The sequence below is a fragment of the Kogia breviceps genome, chromosome 7 (genome assembly GCF_026419965.1).
Source record: "Kogia breviceps isolate mKogBre1 chromosome 7, mKogBre1 haplotype 1, whole genome shotgun sequence".
NCBI classification, from domain to species: domain Eukaryota; kingdom Metazoa; phylum Chordata; class Mammalia; order Artiodactyla; family Physeteridae; genus Kogia; species Kogia breviceps.
This window is the reverse complement of record NC_081316.1, coordinates 110,301,387-110,324,182: the sequence shown is the minus strand read 5'-3', so window position 1 is coordinate 110,324,182 and position 22,796 is coordinate 110,301,387. Positions and strand designations below refer to the sequence as shown.

Genomic DNA, 22,796 nt, shown 5'->3' with positions numbered 1-22,796 from the left:
GTCTTTCATTTTTCTTGTGCCACTTTTTTTTTTTTTTTTGTCGTCTGAATGATTACTTATCATGATCAAGGGACTTCAGGCTGATCAATGAAGTGTGCACAGAACTGATGGACGTTCGAGGACAAGTGCTTCAGGAATAAGGAAAAATGTCTGCAGTAGAAGCGAAGGGTTAGGATGAGCTACAGTCACTGATAAGTTCATTTCCAAATCCAAGGGAACGTTAAGTGGTAAATTAGTACACATGGCAAACAGAGTCAACGCGTAAAACCCAGCCATTGAAAAGAAAGAGATTTTTAGTATTGTAGTCATCACATGCCTTAATAGAGTGTCTGCGTACTTTAAATATAGATTGGAATCACTGCTCTTTTATCCCTCTAAATGCCGATTTCAAAGAAGTCTTTGGGCATTGTTGACTTTCTGTCCATAAAGAAAACCCACCCAGCTCCTCCAAGTACATCACCTGCACTCACACATGCATGCGTGTTTTAAATACCCATGGGATGTGGAACAATTAGGCAGAGATCTGCACTGTGGTCTCTCGTTTTCACTCCTCCCCACCCACCCCCTTTTTTCTTCCCTTTTAGAAAATGTGATACCTGATCTCTGGGTCTAGCAGGGCTGAGGATTTTTTTTTTTTTTTGTATTTGTATAACACAGTGTCTGGCCTTCCCCCTGACCTGCTGGTGTATTTTTGGTCTCATTAGTAGTCAGGCAGAAGCCTTAGTGCATCCGGTGCTGGGAGTCAGGGATGAGACACACGACAGCAGAGAGAAGGAGCGGGCGAGAGGATATTAGAAGAGAGGCTTGCCTCCAAGATATGGAAGGAAGTGAGAAATGACAGGACGACGGCAAGCTTTGTATGGAGGAGCCTGGCAGGGCGGGGGAGCGGTGAGGAGCGCGAAGTGGGTTCTCAGAAGCCCTAGAAGAGCTAAAGGTGATTAGAGGGGGATATTGATTCCTTACTCTGCCAGAGATTTAAGCAGGCATGCGAGGAATCTGCACCATGGTTGGCAAAAGGAGACCCATTGCCTCCTGTAACCAGACACTCGGGCTTTCCAGGAGCCCAGGGAGAGAGCCGAGAAGAAAGGGGGCAGTGTGGTCTAGGAAAATTCAACTTGTCGCTGATTTGTGCCTGATGCTCGCTGTCCGTCAGCAGCCTCCCTTACAATCTTTTTTTCCTCTCTCTCCCTTTTTTTCTTGCCTTCTCCTTCTTCACTGAAGCCTAGGGGAGCCAGTAAAGATTAAATGTGCTTTCTCAAAGGCAGCCACTTCATGCTGCTATGTCGAAAGGGCCATTATTATTATGTTTTTAACAGTAAAAGAAAAAGGGAGAGAGGTTGAGAGAGAGAGAGAGAGAGAGAGAGAGAGAAGCTAGGTAGGATAATGACAGACTAGCTTTTCTGAGAGGAAAAGGAAAAGGGAAGGGAGAGAAAAAGGAGAGACCCTGAACTGAACAGAGGATTGTGCCTGCGAAGAACCTACAGAGGTGAGAAAAAAAAGTTGTCTTGAAGATGGGGTGGGGGGTGGGGGTGGGATGTTGAATAACCCTGTACACAGGGAAAAGAGACATAATTTAGCTGTCTTGCTCCTATGATTCTATTTTGCAAGGCGGGGGGTGGGCAGAGGGGGGGGGCAGATCCTGGAACTTTAACGGTTTTTAGTTGCATATGGAAATATGTACAAAATATTTAGCATTTTTCCTGAGTGCCCGAGGCCCCCTCCAGTGCCTGCCTTGCAGGGGCTGCTTTGTCATTCTCTTTGACTAGCCATCCATCCACCTTGCTCAGGCTGGAATAAAAGAAGAAAAAGAAGGAGGAAAGGAAAGGAAACAGAAGGAAAGAAAAAAAGGGGAAGAAAAAAAAATTTTAAAGAGTCATCTTCCCACCCACTTCCCCTCCCTTTCGTTTCATTTTTGGAGGCGGCACTAGGAGCTATCTCCGCAGAGGAAAGCCCAGCTTCCAGGCAGACGCGGGGAAGCGACGATCTATCAGGTACACAGCCCTACACAGCCCGTAGCTGTCTGCGAAGATGGAGGGGAACTGTGCTTCGGATGCCTCCGAAATATTGGCAAACGGCTTCAAAGGATCCGCGGCGGGAGTGGGGCGGAGGAGATGCGCCTCCCCGGCTCGCGCCCACCCCTTCCCACTCGCCTCGACCAAGTGACAGCCTGGTGCTGGCTCGGGGTGATTTGGCCTTGGCTTCAGCCAAGCAGCTGGTGCACAGGAGGCCCTTCGCAGGACTGGCGAAAAGTGCACGCTAAAGAAAGAAGGAGGAAATTTTGAAAAGCAGCCCTGGGGAGGGTTCTCATTCTTCGAAAAACACTGTTTTTGAATTTTTAACTGAATATTCTCAAAATTTGATCAGTCCCAGTCCCTCCCTCCACTCCCACCGAATCGCCTTTTTTTTTTTGCCCCCTTCTCTCGTCAAAGCATAAACTACAGAGTTACAGTCTCTAGATTTGGTGTATCGCTTCCTGCCCCCGCCTCCCCCTCCCTGCCCAGTTCTCAGTCCTCTATTGAAACACCTCGCCCAGGCAAGCGCCCTGCAGCTCACATTTCCCCCCCTGGCCCGGACGGTGCTACTGGAGGCTGCAGCCCGACTCCACTTCCAATGGGTGAGTTTCAAACGCTCTTCGTATGTATACTTTCCAAGCCTCCAAATCCTACTGTTTGGTCTTCTCCTTCTCGAAACCTGATTTGGATGGTTTTTGCATGCGGCATGCTCGCCCAGGGGGGAAGAGATGCCTCGGATTTTCTTTACCGTCATTGGTGCTAGTTGTAAATTAAAGCTTTGACGTTTAATCTTGATTGTAGACCGTGGTTTGAAAAACGTGGGCATTTCTGAGTCTGTTCATATTGTTTTCCATTTTAGTAAACTCTTTTGCCCAAAGCTTCAAAGAGTTTTCTCTGATAGACTGGCGATTGTATGTTCAGGTATGTATATGCGCCCACAGGCGCTGCGTACGTTTGTATGTATCTACTGTACTTACGTGGAATCCAAATTTGGTGAAGGAAGGCGGCTTAGAGAGCGAGGGAATATCCTGCCACCTGTTTGTTGCCTTTTAGTCGTGAACCTCGAACCGAAATTGCTTGTCATTCCCGTTTTGCTTTGTTTTGTCTCAAGAAAGAACAATTTAGCGCGCTCCTCTCAATCCCTGAGACCCTAACTTGTGATGTTTACCGTTTAAATCCACGGGTTAGGCTCTTGGGAGCTGCGAGCCGTGCCTTTGCATCCTGGAAATTTGGTGGAACTTTTTTTTTTCTCTGAAGCAAAAACAAAAGAAAAGAAAGTTTGTCTGAAGTGTTTGAGTGCACCTCTGAGGTTTTCATTGTTAGGTGGGATCAGGTGACCAGAAAAGTGGCAGCTCCTGGATTTGTGTTAAAGTAGGTATATATTGTGTGATAATAGCGTGTTGGCTGCGATGTGTACGCATGTTTATTATCGATGCCTGAGGCTTGTGGAACTCACCTACCCTGGTCTATTCCTTGAGAGCAACACGCAGTACTATCCGAGCGTAATAAGAACAGCTCAGTACCTGGTGCTTGACCTCAGAACATATCAGCTGAAGTCCCAGCATGCCCCATGCCTCCAACTTCTCAACTCAACAGTTAATCTTAAAATTGTGCCCAATTAAAATGGGCATGTGGATAGAGTATATATTCAATGCCCACATATGTGTATCATATATGGCTGGACAGTGAACACACAGACACAAATAGGGACGACCCAGTAGTGTGAGCTAAAATATCAGTAGGCTAAAAATTCCACTCTTGCTAGACTTACAAGAAGGATGGAATTTATGGTGTTAACAAAGATTAAATTTGTATTACTTGGCAAGATTTTAAAAAATAAAATAAAAGGAGAGGTTATAGCTTCCTTGCCTGACATCTCTTTAAAAATGTTATGTACAATGAGTTTAAAAGTAATAGGGAATGGAAATGTATTTTCTAAACACATAAAAGGAAAGAAATAAAAGGAAATATATATATTTTTAAACATATAAAAGGAAACAGCGCATGCACACAATTATTGTATCATTTAGAAGTTATCAATGCCTATTTTTTATTTAAAAATTGGAAAAAAATGATCAGGATTTATATAATCCAACGAAGTTATTTATAACACCAAACTGTACAGTTAAAAGAATCTTCTCTTAAGGTAATTGTTAGCATTACCTAGTTTGCAGTTTTCTAAAAATGTAACTTTTGATACCAAAAGAATCTCGGTGATTTAGATCTATCTCATAGTTAGAGAGAGAAGAGAAACAGTAACTTACCTTTTCTTTGTTGTGAAAAATTCCAGTATACAATTTCATTTAAACCATTTTAGTATTCTTGAGCCAAGATTTATCTTCTATTTTTGGAAAATACCTAAGTCAACCCTGACTTCAAATGCTTTCTTCTTTTAAAGACTTTATGTCGGTTATAACCTTGTTTTATACGTTGCCGAAGGTTAAGGAAACTGTTCTTTTCCTGCTTTTCTTTTTGTAAGTGTTTATTGCCATTTTAGTCATTGACTCCAAATCGTAGTCAAGAAACCATTTTGTATCAGAAAACTGAATTGAGAAAACGAATTGTGCAACAATTGCATTGTGCTTTTTGTCGAAACCTCCTAGTAGTTGTAATGTTTAAATATTACTTTCAAGCCTTTGATAGCCTGAATATGCGTCAGAGAAAAGAGCTATTTGATTTTCAAGTTATCTTTTGGTTTCTATACAATGGATTAATGATTTCCCCCCATCTTAGCTGATGTGCATGCATAGGCATTTGGGAATTATGGAAAGGCATATATTTAACTTATGGATATATAATTACCACTTGATTCATATCAAGTATTTGCCAAACATTTGGTGCTTTTTGAGCTCAAAATATAGCTGCATCTTATTCCATGAAACTGTGTGCAGGGATCAATAAAAGCATGCTGGATGTAATTCTTCTGTGATTTTTAAATGATAACAGCATAGTAATTTAATACAAGTGATACAGTTTATATTGCAAGGCACTCTTTCGGGTTTTTTACATGTTTTCACCTGGATTGCTCATGTCCTAAGGTTGCTATCATAGGATTGATCATATAGGCATTAAGGAGTGCGTAACGACGCAGGAGATTTTCTATTTCAGCAGGGAACTGCTTCAGTATAAGGGCAGATTTCTCAACACCCCTTCTTCCTCACCAAGCCCATCAGTGAAGTTCAGTGAAATGAATAACATAATTGGTGGTTGGTTCAATCACTACCAGTCTAGACTAGCCCAGACGCATCAATTAGAGGGGGCTGTCTTTTAAAGGGAGAGTGCCACCGAAACAAGCAGGGCATTATTGATACTGATCTTTAAAAGTGCAAATCCAGCTTGGCAGATAAAAAAAAAAAAATAAGGCAGGGAAATTGGGGAGGGGGGTGCATTGCGGGAAGAAAAGAGAAAGAAGTGAACTGGAGCTTTCGGACACAGAAGGACAGGAAGCTTGAGAGAAAAGGCGAGAGATCAGGAGTGAAATGCAATGCAGCACTTCCTTGCAGCACACAGTTACAATTCAGTTCACAGGGCGCACTGGTTCACCGTATTTTTAACTAGATTCCCCCCCGCCCCACCTTTTTTTTTCATTCCTTTTTTGCCTCTGTTTCCAAAGAAGTGCCAGCTTAAAACCAATGCAGTTGGAAATTTAACAGCTCTAGGAAGCTCTAGAGAGAATAAAGCCAAGAGTAAGATGAACCAGCCAAAACTCCTTTTGCAGCATTTTTCCCCAAAAGAAAAACACAGAAGATGTTTATTTTTCAAGTCTCTAATTCAACCTTAAAAAAAAAAAAAATCAACTATACAAGTGAACAGGACTCATTTTAAACCCAGCACCTGGGAACTAATTTTATGGGCAAGACACCTTTAGGTAAACAGCTCATAGCCTTCTGTTAAATACAGTAAAATTATGAAGAATGTAACAAAAGGCTTTGGTAAATTGCTTTTTTCTTTTTTCTTTTTCTTTCTGTCTTTTTTTTTTTTTTGGATGAATAAAGCACAGATGATTTAAAAAGCGTTAGGAGCACGTCAGGCCCCAGGGAAAGAAAATGTTTGATTGGTATTAATTAAAACACTGCTAATATATTCTAATAAAATCAAATTTAACATTCTAAACTAATCCGCTTGGTATGTCAAAGGAGAAGAAAAGTATTATCTTATTTGCATCTCTGCAATCCAAATGCATTTGCTCATTCAGCAGAATTAATTTTTATCACCAGTCTGTTTAATCTCCTCACAGATTTAGCCAAACTTATTCTTTCAAACTAAAAAGGATCAGGGTAGGGAATCCATAACGGTATTCGGAAGACTAGTGACTGTATTTAGTACCGGCTTTATTTCATGATTTTTTTTTTTTCTCTTCATTCGCTATAATGGGGTGTGGAGGGAAACGGTGAGTCTGCAGCGAGAATGATGAATGGTTAATTCTCCCTCTTTCTCTCCTACCTACCGGGTTATTTAGGAATTCCAGTTGCCAAATTATGTGAGTGGCGTTTATTTACAGGAGTGATGTTGGTCTGTTGATTAATACCTCACTTATTTCTAATTTCAGAATCCTATTTTTTACAAATTCCTAATGAAAAAAAGGATCTTAAACCAGAGACCAATTGCCTTTTCTCAATTATTTTCAACTGTAGGCCTCCTAAGAGAAAGTGGGGAGGTGAATGTAAAATTTTTGTCACTAAGAACTGAGTTCTTTGTTTCCTTTTTAAGTCAAAATTTCTACAGAAAAATTCATACTTTTATGAAACGGCGAGTTTTACGCTCTTTACTGTTAAACTCTCACAATGGATAAAATTGTCCCCAAATGACATCATAGCCAAAATGTTTCTCCTCTCATTAGTCTCCCATGACTATGATATCATATGTAAATATGTGCCTCACACACAAAATGAATGGGCCATAAATATCAAGGACCACATTTGTATATTTGAAAATAAATAAATAAATAAATAAATAAATAAACAAACGAGGAATTCTGCACACTCTCAAGGAGTGTAAAACCACTGACTCAACCACTGAGGATACTGCCTCTTGCTCCACTGCCTTTTTCAGTTCTTGGACGTAAAAGAGCAATCGCAGTTCGGTTTCACATGTATTGTTCTATAATCCAGGCAATAAATGCTAATTAGTAATGCTCAAGGATCCGACCATTCAGAGTAATTATCATAATTTACTTCTTCCTTGTTAAAGACATTCCTTGCTGATTAAAAAAAAATGAAGTCGTCGTTTTACCACTGCCCTGCAGTGGAAATGCACTGGAGAGATGTTCAAGGTATAGGAATATCGCTCTGGCTGCATTTGAAGTCACCGACGTGTGCCTCTTAGCTTATTCCAAATGGAATTGCAACTTGATTTTGAAAAAGAAATATTCATGTAAATGCACAAAGTTTTGCATGTGCACCAAGAATGTATGATTGTATTTTACAAACCCCAAGGCTCCTCCTTCCCCGCCCACCCCCTTTTCTAAAACCACTTACTGAGCAGAACAAAGGAAACTGCTAACTATAGAGGCATCATTAAATATGAACAGCAACAGCGTGATAAAGTATGTGATATGACAACATATTTCATTGCACAAAAGTGCAGATAATTAAATAATTCAATAGTAACCCTGGTTAATTAGCAGAAAGTTCTTTAAGGAGGGATCAAGAAAATGGATCCAATCAACTTGAATAATATGCTCCATTCTCCAAGATCACAAATATGTATTTGGTTATTTGATGATTGATTGATTGATACAGAAAGATGAGGACAAAAGCCTACTCTTCAAATCAGAGGTTTGACCTGGTGTCGTCTTTAGGACAAATTAGTCATATGTTTTAACAGAGCAGGATTGAATGTAGGGCAGTCTCTGTTTTCAGTCCAAGGTATAATCTGCCATTCTCTTGCACACTTCTCTTTTAGCAGTTGATCTAAAAAATCATCAGTCCCTTAACTTTTCGTATCATTGCCTCAGAATATGTATGGAGCCTCCCCCACATTTTCTAATGAGGCTCTTGTTTAAGTTTTCTTCTTATTGCTTGAAGCAAATAAGGATCCTCTGCACAGAAGGAACAGAATAAATAACCATATGCTGAACATTATCTTTGGTGGACCCCTCCCCTCTTGCTTTATCCATCAAGGTAATATTCCCAATGTTCATTGTTCATTGGTCCTTTAAGGAAGAGCTTCAGCTTTTACATGAGGGCTGTAAGCACATTAGAGGAATAATTCCCTTTGGATACTATACAGAAGGAGCCACCTGCAAAATGTTGATGCTGTTATTGAAATCTCAAGTGGAATCAGCTTTCAAAAAATTAGATATTAGATACATCCGATATAATTTGCAATGTGTAATTATACTAATGTGCATATAGTTGTGTGTTGCTTTACATGTTGCCTACTTGAGATTTTTATTCCCCCCCTTGGGCATTTCTCCTCATTTGAAATGGCTCCTGAGTAGAATGTTTTTAAAGTCAGCTTTTATTTTTTTTAACTCCTTGTTAATTAATATAAGAAGCAAAGAACTCTGTGTTCTCATGCAAGAATGAATGTGTCTGGCCTAGATGTTGGAAACTAACGATTACTAAAAGGGTTATCATTGTGGATACTTGCATTATTCGTAAAATATTTGCTGCTCTTTACTGATTTAGTCTTCATTTTGACTTTGGGCAACTTGAAGTAATGGAGAATGTTAGAACAGTAAATCGTATTCATAAGATATCCATTTCCTTTATTAGAATAATGAGATAAAATGCCAGGGAAATGGCCTTAGGCAGAGATAATAATCTTAATTTAATCAAAGTAATCAAAATCATAACAATAACAAACAACTTCTTTTCTATCTTTCCTCCACTTTGCGTGGCACATGATGAATAACTGAAACTCTGCCTCAGGTCATTTATGCACTCATGTCACTTTCCCGTTTGGTGTCTCAATATGGTGTCTCCTGGACTGGAGACCCCACCACACCAAGGAGCTGACCCTGAAGATCTAGCCATTAAGGCACAATCCAGACAGAGCAACAGTGAGGGGATTGGTCAGGCTGTCACTTGGCACTTGCTATATGCTCAGTGGGTGGAGATGCTTCTGATATAAATTTGGAGAATCATCCCCATCAGATCACAGAGGGACCTCAAGCAAGGCAATGCAAGGGTCCCAATTTACGCTTATACGTTCAGGAGACAAAGAGGATTCCAAGCGAGGCTCATGTTAAGATGATACAAGATATAACTTATTCCAATTAAGTAGTCACAGGCCCCAAAGAAAGCTGATTTGTTAAACTTTTGACTCATTATAGACACCTGGAGTATGGTGCTTTGCATGTTTATACTATTTATTCCTCAAAATTCATTTTGCTGACGGGGTCCAGAGACATTATGCATGGGCTGTATCTGTGCAACACCAAAACAATACGTTGATTTACTTTTCATCTGCTCATGTATGCAAGAGCTTTGCATTATCAGCTACCCAAAGGAGTCACACAAGAATTTTGTGACACGTTCTTCCTTGTTGCAGTGGCATTTTAGTTGATTCACAAATGAGTCTCATACACATGTATCAAAAGCTTAGCACCCCACCCTCCCATTCTATGTTCACAAAATAATAAATTCTAAAATCTGTAAGATGTATATTCAATTACTCATCCAGGATCAGTTATTGCATGCTTGATCAGAACAGAAAAATATCTATTAACAATATTTAACAGTAGGTTATTTTACCGGTATTCGGAAATATATATACATTATACCTGCCATCTAGAAAGAGAACCAACATTTTCAATGTGTCCAAAGCGTTTCGTGCAGAAAGAGAGGTGTGTGGTAGTAAATCCCTTTTGATGTAACTTATTATGCATCTTCACTGTGCTAGCATAATGAAGAAACTGACAATAAAGGCTTTAGTTAATTTCAGGTCCACCTGCAAAGTATACTGCATTCATAACAACTTTTGTAGAATGAAAGAAACATTAATACAGCTCTTCCCAAATATCCTTGTCTGTAAAATAAGCGGGTTGGATTAGTTGGTCTCTAAACTCTTCTCCAGCAGGGAATTTTTGAAGCGATTCTCATAGAGGTATAAGAACAATTTCAGGACCCTTGAATCCACAGTCTATTTGCACCAACAGCTGCCCTTTAAAGTTATATTTGATCCCACCTCCAGGCGCTGTACTTACTAACATATCTTGCCTTGATGCTAAAACAGTGAAGACTGAAGTTTCAGGAAGGGCAGGGACAGAAAAGAGGCACAGGCGAAGAATGAGAAAAGCTACACAGTGGGAGAAGGAATTTCTTGATCTGAGATCTAAGCCCATTTCCTTCAACATTAACATAGAAGAAACCCAGAGGAGCACCTGCCTTTCTATTTTAAGACCATATTCTTTAGTCCTTCTGCCTTCACTAATTGCTTGCAGTATCCTTTGGTTTTTTTTCCATTGGGTTGACATCTTTGAGTTTCAGTTTCCCCTTTCTACTTGATGCATTTATATCATGTTAATATCCCCTTCAAAACCTACAGTTGTTACATTAACATACCACCCTTCCCAAATTAAATCTTAACGTGTTGTGTTTAAAACCTCCTGAAAATTGCCCCGCCCATTTTCTCAAACCATGTATAACCTCTTCTTGAATTAAGGGAGCCCGCTCTTCCAGGCTTCCAGGTCTTTGAATTCGCTCTCACCCAAGCTTTTCCTCTCTGCACGCTCTGCCTCTCCACCTCTTCTACATTTCAGATACCTTTCTTTTCTTCCTCGCTTTCTCTTCCTCCCTCCTCCTTCATTCTTTCTCTGTCTCTCCCCTCCCTTTCTCCCTTCCTTCCTTCTCTCTTTCTCTTTCTCCTTTCCTTCCTCCCTCTCTCCCTTGTTCCCTCCCCTTCCTTCCTCCCTTCCTCTTTCCCTCCTTCCCTTTTGTGGTTCCTTTCATTCTTTCTTTCAGGGGGCACCATGTGTCATCCTCTGAGCCAGGCACTAGAAATACAAAGACACATACAAGGAATTGACATCAACTCCTAACCGTTCTAGTGACTCCGTTCACTCCTACATTGCTAAGCACCGACGTGCCCATACTTATTTTATTTTGCATGTAGTCTTTAGATTTAGTTGAATGTGTCCTTAATGTCCTGTGTTCTTTTGTTGTTTTCCTCCGTGTCCTATTTCAGTAAGTTGCCTGTTGGATAAACCTGAAGTTATTCTTACGGAGCGCATTCTCCCAGAGCGAGGATCCTGGTGCTCTCACACACTCTCAAGCAATGCTGTTGCTTGACTGATTCCTGAACAAGATGAACAATGAGCAAGCTCCATTTCTCTGGTGATGCAGCATTTCACTCATAGTTAGAAACAGCATGGCTCTCAAAGTATCATAACATTCCTCTATTTGTATTAAAGAGTCAATGTGATAACCTTCTGTGATGTGTTCTGTTATTTTTTTAGTCGTGTTGATGTCCTTTCAGCTGGTCCTATAGTCCCCCCTCCTCAGGAATGTCTCCCCAGTGAAAGGACACACACCACAGAGACTGCTGTCCTGATGGACGCTCAAGCCGACTGGGAAGTTGAAACAAAGAAAGCAATCACCTGAAGACACCTCTCCTGCCAAGCGACACACCCACATGCTGCAGCTTCAGCCAATAGAATCTCAGAACAAGAGGCAAGCTTTCCAAGAAACAGGAACACTTAAGAATGACACCTAGATTTCGAAGGAGCCAAGGACTTTCTCTTCGTCATGTGTATTCCTCTGTTTGTATTTAAATTCTGTGTGACGTTCATTTTTAAAAATCATTTTTTCTAGTATGAATGAATATGCTTATTAATGCACCAATTTTTAAAATAGAAAGTTGTTCGTGCCAGAAGTAAATTGAATGTTAGCCACACACCGAGTTTGACCTTCAGAGTGACTTAAAGAATATAAAGTTCTTTTGAAATAATGAAGTAGTGGGAGGCAATCCAGAGGATAAAATAATGGTGAGAACTCAGACTGTGGCAAAGAAATACAAGATCGCGCTGACTCCAACCAACGAACCAACCATTCTTTTTATCAGGCAAGCTAGGTTCTGGGAGATGTGCTGAGTGCCTCTAAAGAGTTTAAATCTAGTGAGACAGAGGCACATAAACTTTTGAAAAGATAAGTAACGAATCAGGTCAACTGATAAGAGCAAAACCAAAACAAAGCGAAAGATACAAACAAGGAGCTCAGAGGTCACCTTAAGCTGGGCAAACTGGTCTGTTTAGGGAAGAAAGTTCCCGAAGGAGGAAAATACAAGATGAATCTTAAAGGCTGTTAAAGATTTAGATAAGTGGAAAGGAAGGAGAAAATAGAGGCCTTCAGATGGATGTAATAGTGTGAGAAAAGTCAGAGAGGAAAGCATCTACGTGGTGGTTTTAGGGAATTATGAATATACATGCCTTGTGTACTGCATCCCAGACTTTCAGTGCCAATGTATAGATATATATATGGTGAAGACTTTGCACACACACACTTCCCCCCTCCCTCCCTAGGGGTCGCCTAGAATTATAATCATATTTCTTCCATTAAACAACTGATATGAAGATTTGTGATTTTTCTGTTAGCCTAGTAACAATGGATATTTATTGCGTTCTCACTACATGTTAAGCATTTTCTATGTTAACTCTCTTAAGCCTCACAACAACCCTGCCAAATAGATGTTGTTTTTTATTACCATTTTACACAAAGAAAACTGAGTTTTAATGAGGTTAAGTAACTTGCCAAACTGCCACATACAGGGTTCACAATCAGAACTGCGATTGCAGAGCTCATGATCTAACGCACTAAGTCACAATGTTGCTACCAACGTTGTAATATTATCTCTTCTATATTCCTCGATATTTTTCTGTGGTAAATAAATAGCTATTTCCTTTAATTAGCTTCTCAAATTTTTCAGTTTTCTGGTTAAACTCGCATGATGGAATGTATTTTCATGAAAAAAATTGAAAAAAATTGGGGAATAGAGTCTATCAGCATTTTAGACCTTTTTTTGGGAGGGGGCCAGACTCTGATGAAACTGCTCACTTCGGTCAGCATGAAATCTCAACTTCTTGAGAATAAAAATAGGCGGTGGAGAGAGCTTAAAGGTCATCTACTGCAATGTCCTTTTCTACAGATGTGATAAATCCATAAAGTTAGAGTGACTTACGGAAGATCACACATTGAAGTGTAGCAGAGCTAGGTCCAGAAACCATGCCGCCCTCAGAGGCTCTTGAACTTCTCCACCCTGTCTAAATGAAGTGTGAGCTTGAATTTGATCAGTGAAAACATTCTATCTGGGTGATCAGGGAGCATTGTACCTAGTAGATTGCTTCAATTTTGCACCTCTTTGGCTTCTCACCTCAATGTGAAAATTAGCTAGCTACAAACTGACATCTTTAGTTCCAGAAATTGTCAATGGTCCATCCACAAAGGACACACAATGGCAAGTTATGTGTGCAATGTCTTCAATGATATTCTTAAATTAGTTGGCATTCTTAGTTCGCCTAAACAAACCAGATCTTCTAATGAGCATTTTCTTAACCAGTTTTATGGACAGAATATATTTGTAAGAGCTTCTGCATGAATATTTAAACATGACTGTTTCAATAGTCCTTATGTTTTTTGAAAATATCAATGGTTATTTTCTATTTTAATTGTTACTAACTCAAGAATACTTCAGCCATAAAAAACTGGAACTGAGGAAACCTCACTCTTCTTTACCAGCCGCTTTGCCTTCAGTTGGCATTTAGGAATGATTAATAAAGTGGTCAGCTGGAGAACACAGAAGTTCAAAACGCAATTTTGTCTTGAAGGAGTCAGTTAATCTGTGTCTACTTAAGGGCAAGCATCTAGATGTTTGGAAGGACCTGAATATTTGACTGTTGTAAACTTCCGCTGAGATATCTGGCATTGTCACACTTAGACCTCCTGGTGGCTCAGGTCGTCCTGTTTTCAAAATGGTGGTCATTGGCCATGTCTCACACAGTTCTCATTAAGTGAACTCATAAATAAACAGGTTTTGGTTTTTTTTTTTTTTAAAGCGTAGCCAAGCACTAAATGTGACTTTGTTGACATTTTATGAGACTTTGTCATATGTCCCCTGAACCCCCAATAAAAGCAGTGTTGCATCAACTGTGAACTCGTGTTGATTTCTTGGAAGAGTATGCTCTCATAATTAGGGTGTTTTCACTAATGTGTATCAAAGCTAGTTTCAGGATCTATGAGGAGCAAATGATCTGATATGGTGGGGAAATTTCAATTTAGAGGCAATTTCTAAATGATCCCATGTTGCCTTTAATAAACAGCACTACCGTCTACTCAAGTCAGAAACCAAGGTGTGATGCTTGTCTTTCCTCTTTCCACCTGTCATGGCCAATCAGGTAAATCTTTTTGGTTTTTCCTTCTTTCTGTTTTTAAACGTGTCTACTTCTCCCCATCCTCCAACTATTTAAGACAACTCTCATATCACCTGGACTCCTGCCTCATGCTTCCATTTTCTCCCTTCCACAGTGCCAAGTAGCACCCAGGGAAATCTGTCTAAAGCACAAATATGATCATATCATTCCACAGTTTCCAACTTTTCACTGGCTTCCCATTGCCCTTTAAATAGCATTACATCTAAAACCCTTCCTATCCTGTTTCCTTGCCCCAGCATTCCTCTCTGGACTCATCAAGTACCAGTGCTTTTGCAGGTTCTCAGCATACATCTCTGCCATTTCTTATCTTCTGAGTTTTCTCACGCACCTACTCCTGCTTGGTACTCTACCACCCCTTCCACACTCCATCTATTGTCCTTCGTGTCTCATCCTAAAAGGCATTTCCTCTTGGAAGTCTTCACCGCAACCATCCACTACCCCTAAGACTAGCGTCTTCAGCTAGGTGCTTTCATAGCATTCTGTGCTTACTTCATATCAGTGCTTATCACCCGGATTATGAGAATGTATGTGACAGTCTCCTCCATTTGAATATGAGATTCTAGAGCTGCCTTGTACTGTAGGGTAACCACTCACCATACATGACTGCTACAATTTAAATTAATATTGAGTGAAATTTAAAACTCAATTTCTCAGGTGCACTGGCTACATCTGAAGTGCTCAGTAGTCACCTGTGTCTAGTGGCCACCATGTTGAATGGCACAGATATGGAACAATTCCGTCCTTGAGAAAGTTCTGTTAGATAGTACTGTTCTAAAAGACAAGAACTGTGTTTGGTTTGTCATTTTATCCCCTAAAATTGCAGCCTTTCTTATCTCGAGTTTGTCATCTGAACCACAGAGCAAAACAATTATTTCAGTGACCGTTTTTTCAATTTTCCCGACGATGATATATAACTAAAATTGTATGCATAGGAAGGAAATTAATTAATTCCATGTAAAGATACCCAGGTTTACTTAAGAATTAAGGTTTAATTCTAGCATAAAGTCCTCATTGAGAAAGTCTACAATAGCTTACCACAGTGTTTGGCACAATGTAAGTACTTCCTAAACATCTGCTGAATGAATGAATGACATCTGGATATCAGATATTTTGTTTTATTTATTCTCACCGAGATGTGTGGGGTCATGTAGGAGGCATGCTGTAGATCCCCAAGAGCCTCTTCTCTAGAGGATACGGAGATAGATGATTTCCTTACATCCATCCCAAGGATAGTTGAATTGTGTCACTGCAACCGGGTTGCCCATTATTTTACTTGCCTTCCTTGTTTTCATTGGCAAACAAAAGTAGAGAATTGAGATCTTATTCAGTAAATAAGAGCAAAGTGAAAATGATCAAAGTAGATACCAGATTTGATAAACCCTATTTTTTTAGGGGTTGGCCAAAGTTCACTGAAAATGTTAATGATTTCCTGAGCACCTACTATATTTTTGGTAGAAACTTTGTTAGGTCCTGAAGACATAGGAGGGAATCAAGATGCACACAATTCTTGAGTTCACAGTGAAACAACATTAATGTCATTATTTCAGCTCCTCTCCCTGCATTGTGCCCAAAGCAGTAGTTCTCAACCTTGACAGCACATTGCTACCACCAGGTGGGCTTAAAAAATTAGTGATACATGGGTCCTTCCTCAAAAGACTTTGATTTAATTGGTGGTGGGGGGTGTAGCCTGGGAATTGGGATTTTTTGTAAAGCTCCCTGGGTGATTGTAAGATGCAGCCTAAGTTGGAAACTTAACCTATGGGAACATAATCTTAGAGTGAGCGCAAAGCTCAAGAGCTTTTGGTATTGATGATGGATAGCATATTGGAGACAAAAAGAGAACCTTTAAATCATCTGTCTAACATCCTCATTTTACTCTTTATTCCTCAGAATATAAACTCATACTTAAGAGTCAATGAGCTGTCCAGGTCAAAGGGCCAGTTCATGACTCAGATAAGACTTGACCCCAGCTTTCTGACTCTAACATGACCTTTTTGCTACACTAAGCTGCCTCCAGGAAATGGAAGATACAATTATCTTCAAGAGACAACCAGCATCCACCATAGTCATAATATTTTAAAGCTATAATTGAATTTGGACCAGTTTTAATCCCATGTACTCAAAATTTTCTGCTAATCAAATGTGAGCACTATAGATTCATTTTGTTTGAGTGCAACTTCTTTTTTGAAAAATATACATATATATGTGTATACTTATATATGTAATGAGTGTGTGTGTATATATATATATATATAAAATGAGGTAGAGTTCAGTTTCCCAGGATCCCTCACCACATTCTTACAGATTCAAAAATCAATATACACATGTTAAACTCCACACATAACTAGGAAGGACATTTTGCTTTTCAACTTGAACTACTCAAGAGCAGAAATGGTAGTGGGAGGAGAAATGAGAGTGCATTGTGCTCCCACATTCTCTGTCCCCACCCACCCTATTACGTGACATTCCATTCAGTTTAACATTTTACATACAGGTAAAAGTTGCCAGTCTGTCCCCATGAAAAAAGTTGACTTTGAAAAATAACTACTATTAAAGAAAAAATTACTTCTTTTTGCTACCCCCACCCCATTTTTAGATTCTCCTCATAGATCAAGAGAATTCAGGAGACATACATTATCTAGTCCATTCTTCTTTGTCCATATAGTGAAAACGTGCCTTTCCATTTCTTAAGGCATCAAAATAAAACTAATGTCCATATACTTCCTTCGAGACATGTTTCAGTGTTTGAGAGCCTACACAGTTGGGAAATTCTGTTTTATTTTGCTCCCAAATCCCTCACGCTGTAGTTTAATCCCATTTTCTCTTGTTCCCTGTGGAGAGAAAGAACAGCTGGTCTCCATTCTCTCTAAACCCAATCCCTTCAAGTCCTTAAAGACACCTACCTCCCAGCCTTCTCTTTTCTGGAATAAATAATAACAGTCCCCATCAGGAAAATATCTCTCTTGGATCATGCATATTCACTTCCAGCCGTATCACGTATATTCATGCTCATCACATAACGTTCATAAGTAAAACAAGCCAAGGCCAAGAGCAAAAACAAGCAAATGTATCATTGTTTTCATGAATGAAGTTTCAGATCCAATAATAGATGCTGAATACATAGTTGTGAATGGTAACCTTCCAATAATTATGTGCCAAAATTATCATAATTTCTTTTAGAAAGTATTGGCAATCTGTTGCTTTTGGAGAGGGGAATTAAAAATTCAGTGATTAGGTTTCAATTTCCTTTATGCATGTTCTCCCCATGCCCTGCAATGGAATATTCCATTCAGCATTCCACAGCAGGAGCCACCATTGCTTTGACAAAAATAGATACAGTATTGGAACATTCAGTCAATGGAGTAATCCAATTGTCTGAACATTCTTTTCTGCTTTATCATTTACATTTTAATAAATCCCAGAATATGTCAAGCTGTATCGAGTTGTACCAAGTGTAGCTAATAGCATGCAGTTACCAGATGCAGAGGAAATCATACAGGCAAATCCTGCAGTGCATCACATTTGGTTTGTATATATTTTTAGGTTTCTACATTTTAAACAGGGATACTCTTTAAAAATGGCTATTTAGCAAAATCTTTGCTATTATCAACATTCTGTTAGTATATTCAGCTTTCATAAAGGAAGCTGTGGGGAGAGGGTGCTCTATTTAATTGATCTAGGAATGCTGACATCTGCTAACCCCAAGGATGACACTATATAGCTAGTAAAATGTGGAATGTTAAATTATCATCTTATGCTTATTTCTTTGCCAGTTTATTGTCTCTCCATTCAGGAGCCTCAGATGGTCACATTTGAAAGTCATTTGACATTCCATGATGCCAAGATTCCAGGCAAATCAATCCTGAAAAAGACTCTGTGTGTGTGTGTGTGTTTGTGTGTGTGTGTGTGTGTGTGATTATTAACCTATTTGCATAACTTACCTCCTCCATAGATTGACCACCTACTGTTGTAACATTTGAGAGATTTGTTGTCCTGGTTTGACAGAGCCCACTGAATTTTCACAGTGTGACAGAGATATAGTGATGGAGTGAGTCTCAGCATGTTGAGGGTCCCTAAGTGGTAGGCATGTGCCTGTAGAGGAAGATTTTTCAAGGACAAGACTATTCAGATTAGTCTCTACTAGTAAAAATCAAACAGAACATGAGGCTTAAACTTAGCTCTGCTTATATCCTTTGTACCTAATTACCTAAATTATGTGTTAGCCCATCAGAAAATTCTCACGTTAGACTTCTCCCCAAAGACCAGGGTTATTTCCTGACATCAGGTATGTCTGATTAGTGTTAAACTTGTAAATAGACTGAAGGACTAAAAAGAATCATTTGGCTTTTGCTCTTGCTTAGAGCAGTGTAAGTGTTTACCATGGAGTTTGTGGGCAGCATACCACTATCACTACATGGGGTCAAGTACTGTGCTGAGGAAAGTGATGTCACAGCTTATAGCAGTGGGATGGAGAAAACCAAAATGCACTGGCATTGTAGTGCACAAGTGAGGTCATCATCATTTCTTGATTCCTAGAGTTTTCTCTTACTCTGCCCATATTATGAAAACTGGTAGATTTAATGGAAAAGTATGACCTAGCCCATAGTAAAATGATCACAATATCTTGAAGACCTCTAGAGAAGGACCCTTTACAACTTCCCCATTCACTTAGAATATGATCAAACACTTGCTCTCATAAAGTCCTGCCATGATTATAGAATAATGGTTTATAGTTTTGATGGCACTCAATGAACTTGAATTAATCAACTAATAATCTCAATCAACATCAGGGAGAATTTTAGGAGGAATGTCAGATGGTGAAGGTCCAAAGGCACAGTTGAAAGTTCAATTTTTGTGAATCAAAGGTTCTATGTTATAGATCTACCACTATTGATAATTATTTCCTTTAAAATTTCTGGAGTTGAGTTAGTTCTTCTGTAAAATGAGGAACATGGTAGTCAATGTGTTGTTACTTCATGAAGATATTGAAATATGATAAAATGTTTCAGGAAGTCTCTTACTGCTTTTAATATTTTCTCCTTTTCTGTAACTTTTGACATTTCAATTGTAATGTGTCTTGGTGTGGTTATCTTTAGGTTCATCTTATTTGGAACTCTCTGGGCTTACTGAATCTGGATGTCTGTTTACTTCTTCAGTTTAGGGAAGTTTTCAGCCATTATTTCTTCAACAAGATTTCTCTCCCTTTCTCTCTCTCTTCTCCTTCTGGGATTCCAGTAATGCAAATATTAGTTCATTTTATGTTGTCCCATAAACCCCTTAAGCTATCTTCACTTTTTAACTTTTTGTTTTCTTTTTGCTGTTCTGATTGGGTGAGTTCCGCTGCCTTGTCTTCTAGTTGACTGATCCTTTATTGTGATATGTCTAGTCTGGTTCTGAACTCCTCTAGTGTATTTTTCAGTTTAGTTATTGCCTCTTTCAGCTCTGTGACCCCTATTTGGTACTCTTTTCTATTTTCCATGTCTCTCTTGAAGTTCTCACTATGTTCATCCATTTTTCTCCCCAGTTTGATGAGCATTTTTATGACCATTACTTATAATTCTTTATCAGGTAAATTACTTATCTCCATTTTATTAATTTTTCCTGAGGCTGTATCTTGTTCTTTCATTTGGAACATATTCCTCTGTTTCTTCATTTTTCTTGGCATTCTGTGTTCGTTTCTATACAGATGAAACAGCCACCTTTCCCAGTCTTGGAGGAGTGGCCTTGTGTAGGAGGTGAACCTTGTTGTTCAACCCTGCCCCAGTTCTATCGTCTCTCAAATCCTTGTGCTTGTCCAAGCAGCCTATTATACTTTTAATAGTTCCCAGTAGTTGAGGATGTGCCAAGACCTGTCAGTGTCCCTAAGGGGAGGATCTCGGCATCCAGATCTGGCTGGAAGCCAAACTCTCATACATCAGCTTTTAAAAGTATGCAAATATATACAGTCCTGTCAGACCACAAGTGTAATTCCTACTGACCAGTGCTTTGGTGGTGTCTCCTGGGTGGCAGTCACAAAAACTGGGGCTACAGACAATTTTGCAGGTGTATCTTGGCGATATTATGGGTTTGGTTCCAGATCACTCACAATAAAGTGAGTCACGTGAATTTTTTTTTTTTTCCCTCAGAGCATATAAAAGTTGTGTTTGCACTATGCTGTAGTCTATTAAGTGTTCCATAGCATTATGGAACAAAATATATATATATTTATATTTATATATTTATATATAAAAATATATATATATACCTACCTTAATTAAAAGATGATGCTGTTGGGAAAAGGGCACTGATCAACTTGCTTAGCTCAGCGTTGCCACAAACCTTCAATTTGTAAAAAAACACAGTATCTGTGAAGTGCAGTAAAGCAAGGTGCAATAAAACAAGGTATGCCTGTGTAAGCTCTTTTCTGGGAGACACAAGTGAGCTAGACCAAGGCAGAAAGGGAGAGCACCAAGATGATGTCCTCAGCCTGTGTTCCTTGAGATCCTTGAGAACAGCTTTGTGTCCATCAGAAATGTGCCAAACGTGAAGTCTGCCCCTCAGGCAAAAGCTCAAGGACAAACAAAGAGGCCTCCTTCACAGAAAGACTTGGGGGTGCACCTTAGTCTGCTGTCTTCACAGTGCCCTGGGCATGGCAGCCTGCCAATAACCATCTCTCCAATTGCCACAGTCCTGTGAGACCCAGGAACACAAGTCCCACTGGCCACCAGAGCCTGGTGATGAAGATTACATATCATTGCCTTTTAACTACCCAAGTAAATAAGAGCAGGGAAGCAGATGTTATAAAAAATTAATATAGTTTTACAGAATGCACTTTTATTATTTTTTAGTTTTTCCCCAAAATCTATTTTATTGAAGTATAGTAGATTTACAGTGTTGTGTTAATTTCTACTGTATAGCAAAGTGATTCAGTTATATATGTATATCCATTCTTTTTCATACTCTTTTCTATTATGGTTTATCACAGGATATTGAATATAGTTCCCTGTGCTATACAGTAGGACCTTGTTGTTTATCCACACTATATTTAATAGTTTGCGTCTGCTAACTCCAAACTCCCAATCCATCCCCCCACCCCCTTGGCAACTACAAGTCTTTTCTCTCTGTGAGTCTGTTTCTGTTTCAAAGAAACAGAACCACATATAAGTGATATTATATGGTATTTGTCTTTCTCTTTTTGACTTACTTCACTTAGTATGATAATCTCTAGGTCAACCCATGTTGCTGCAAATGGCATTATTTCAACAGAATGTACTTTTGATGTTTGCTTCAGCCAAATTTCCTTTTGGAGTCTAAATCCATAGACTTTCAATGACAAAGAAGCCATAAAGGTCATCTAGTTTATCTTTTGTCTGAATTTTCCCTGCTAGCCTATAATGGACCACTTCACTAATCAGCAGTTCCATCTTTGGACAACTCAGATAGTTTAAAAACTTTTCTCTCATATCCAATCATAAGAGGCACTTCCATCGTTCCTGCTTTTACCCTTGGATCATACAGTGTATGCTAAATCTCATCTCTTCTACTTATCAGTCCTACAGGTATTTAAAAGAAGAAACCATGTTCCTTCCAGAGTCTGCTTTTCCCTAGGCTACACACACCTAGCACCTCCAAGCACTCCTCCTACGGCATTATTTCCAATACCTTGATTATTCTTTTCAGTCTCTACACTTCAATTTGTCTATCTGCCTTTTTTAATGTGCTACTCAGAATTGAATGCAATTTTCTAGATGTGGACTGACAAATGGAGAGCTGAAGGTGATGATCACTTTAAAAAATGCTTCCTAAGTACTGGATTTCTATGTATAAAACCTCATATTAATCTTCTTGGCAACCAGTTAGCAGTGTTGACCCGTATCGTCTTACTATCTATTAAAATACTTAAGTCTATTTTGTACATGCTACTGTCAAACACCATTTTCTTCATCTTTAGATTCAGCCCATTATCCTGTCTCCCAATATCTTTTTTGATCCTAATTAAGATATCTGATATATTAAATATTTCTCTCAGAGTCATCTTATTCATATATTTGACTCAAACTTTCCCAAAAGAGATCATAAAGCCTTGTCAAGTGACTTGTTGAAGTTAGAATCCTGAATGTCATTCACTAAAACTATCCATCTAATAACTGTCAAAGAAAGAGGTGAAGTTAATCTGGAATTTTTGTTGTTGTTGTTTGGTTCATTTTAGTCTCATACTTATATTAGCTTTTTTCTTATTAATGACTCATGCTGGGGACCAGCCATCTAGATGAATGATAGACGGGAAGGGAAAGTTCACTCGGGATCAATAGTTTGCTTTAGGTAATCAAAAGAAGGAACATTTCATTTGTGAAGAATTGAGATCACTACTGCATATGTTGATGTTTGAAATAACTGGATTTTCCTCTTTCCTGCTCTCTTTGGGTTGGTAAACA

General features: G+C 39.1%; 1 long non-coding RNA gene across 3 annotated transcripts; it reads left to right on the top strand.

Annotated features, from left to right (window-relative positions):
• Positions 1 to 717: 717 nt before the first annotated feature.
• On the top strand, positions 718 to 14,103 carry LOC131760077 (uncharacterized). Of its 3 annotated transcripts, none has more exons than XR_010841469.1 (4): positions 718 to 1,486; positions 1,788 to 2,614; positions 11,145 to 11,293; positions 11,416 to 14,103. It is a non-coding gene; the product is annotated as an uncharacterized lncRNA (long non-coding RNA). The 3 variants fall into 3 exon arrangements; XR_010841470.1 differs by having other exon boundaries at positions 1,767 to 2,614; XR_010841468.1 differs by having other exon boundaries at positions 720 to 1,486; positions 1,919 to 2,614.
• The last annotated feature ends 8,693 nt before the right edge of the window (positions 14,104 to 22,796 follow it).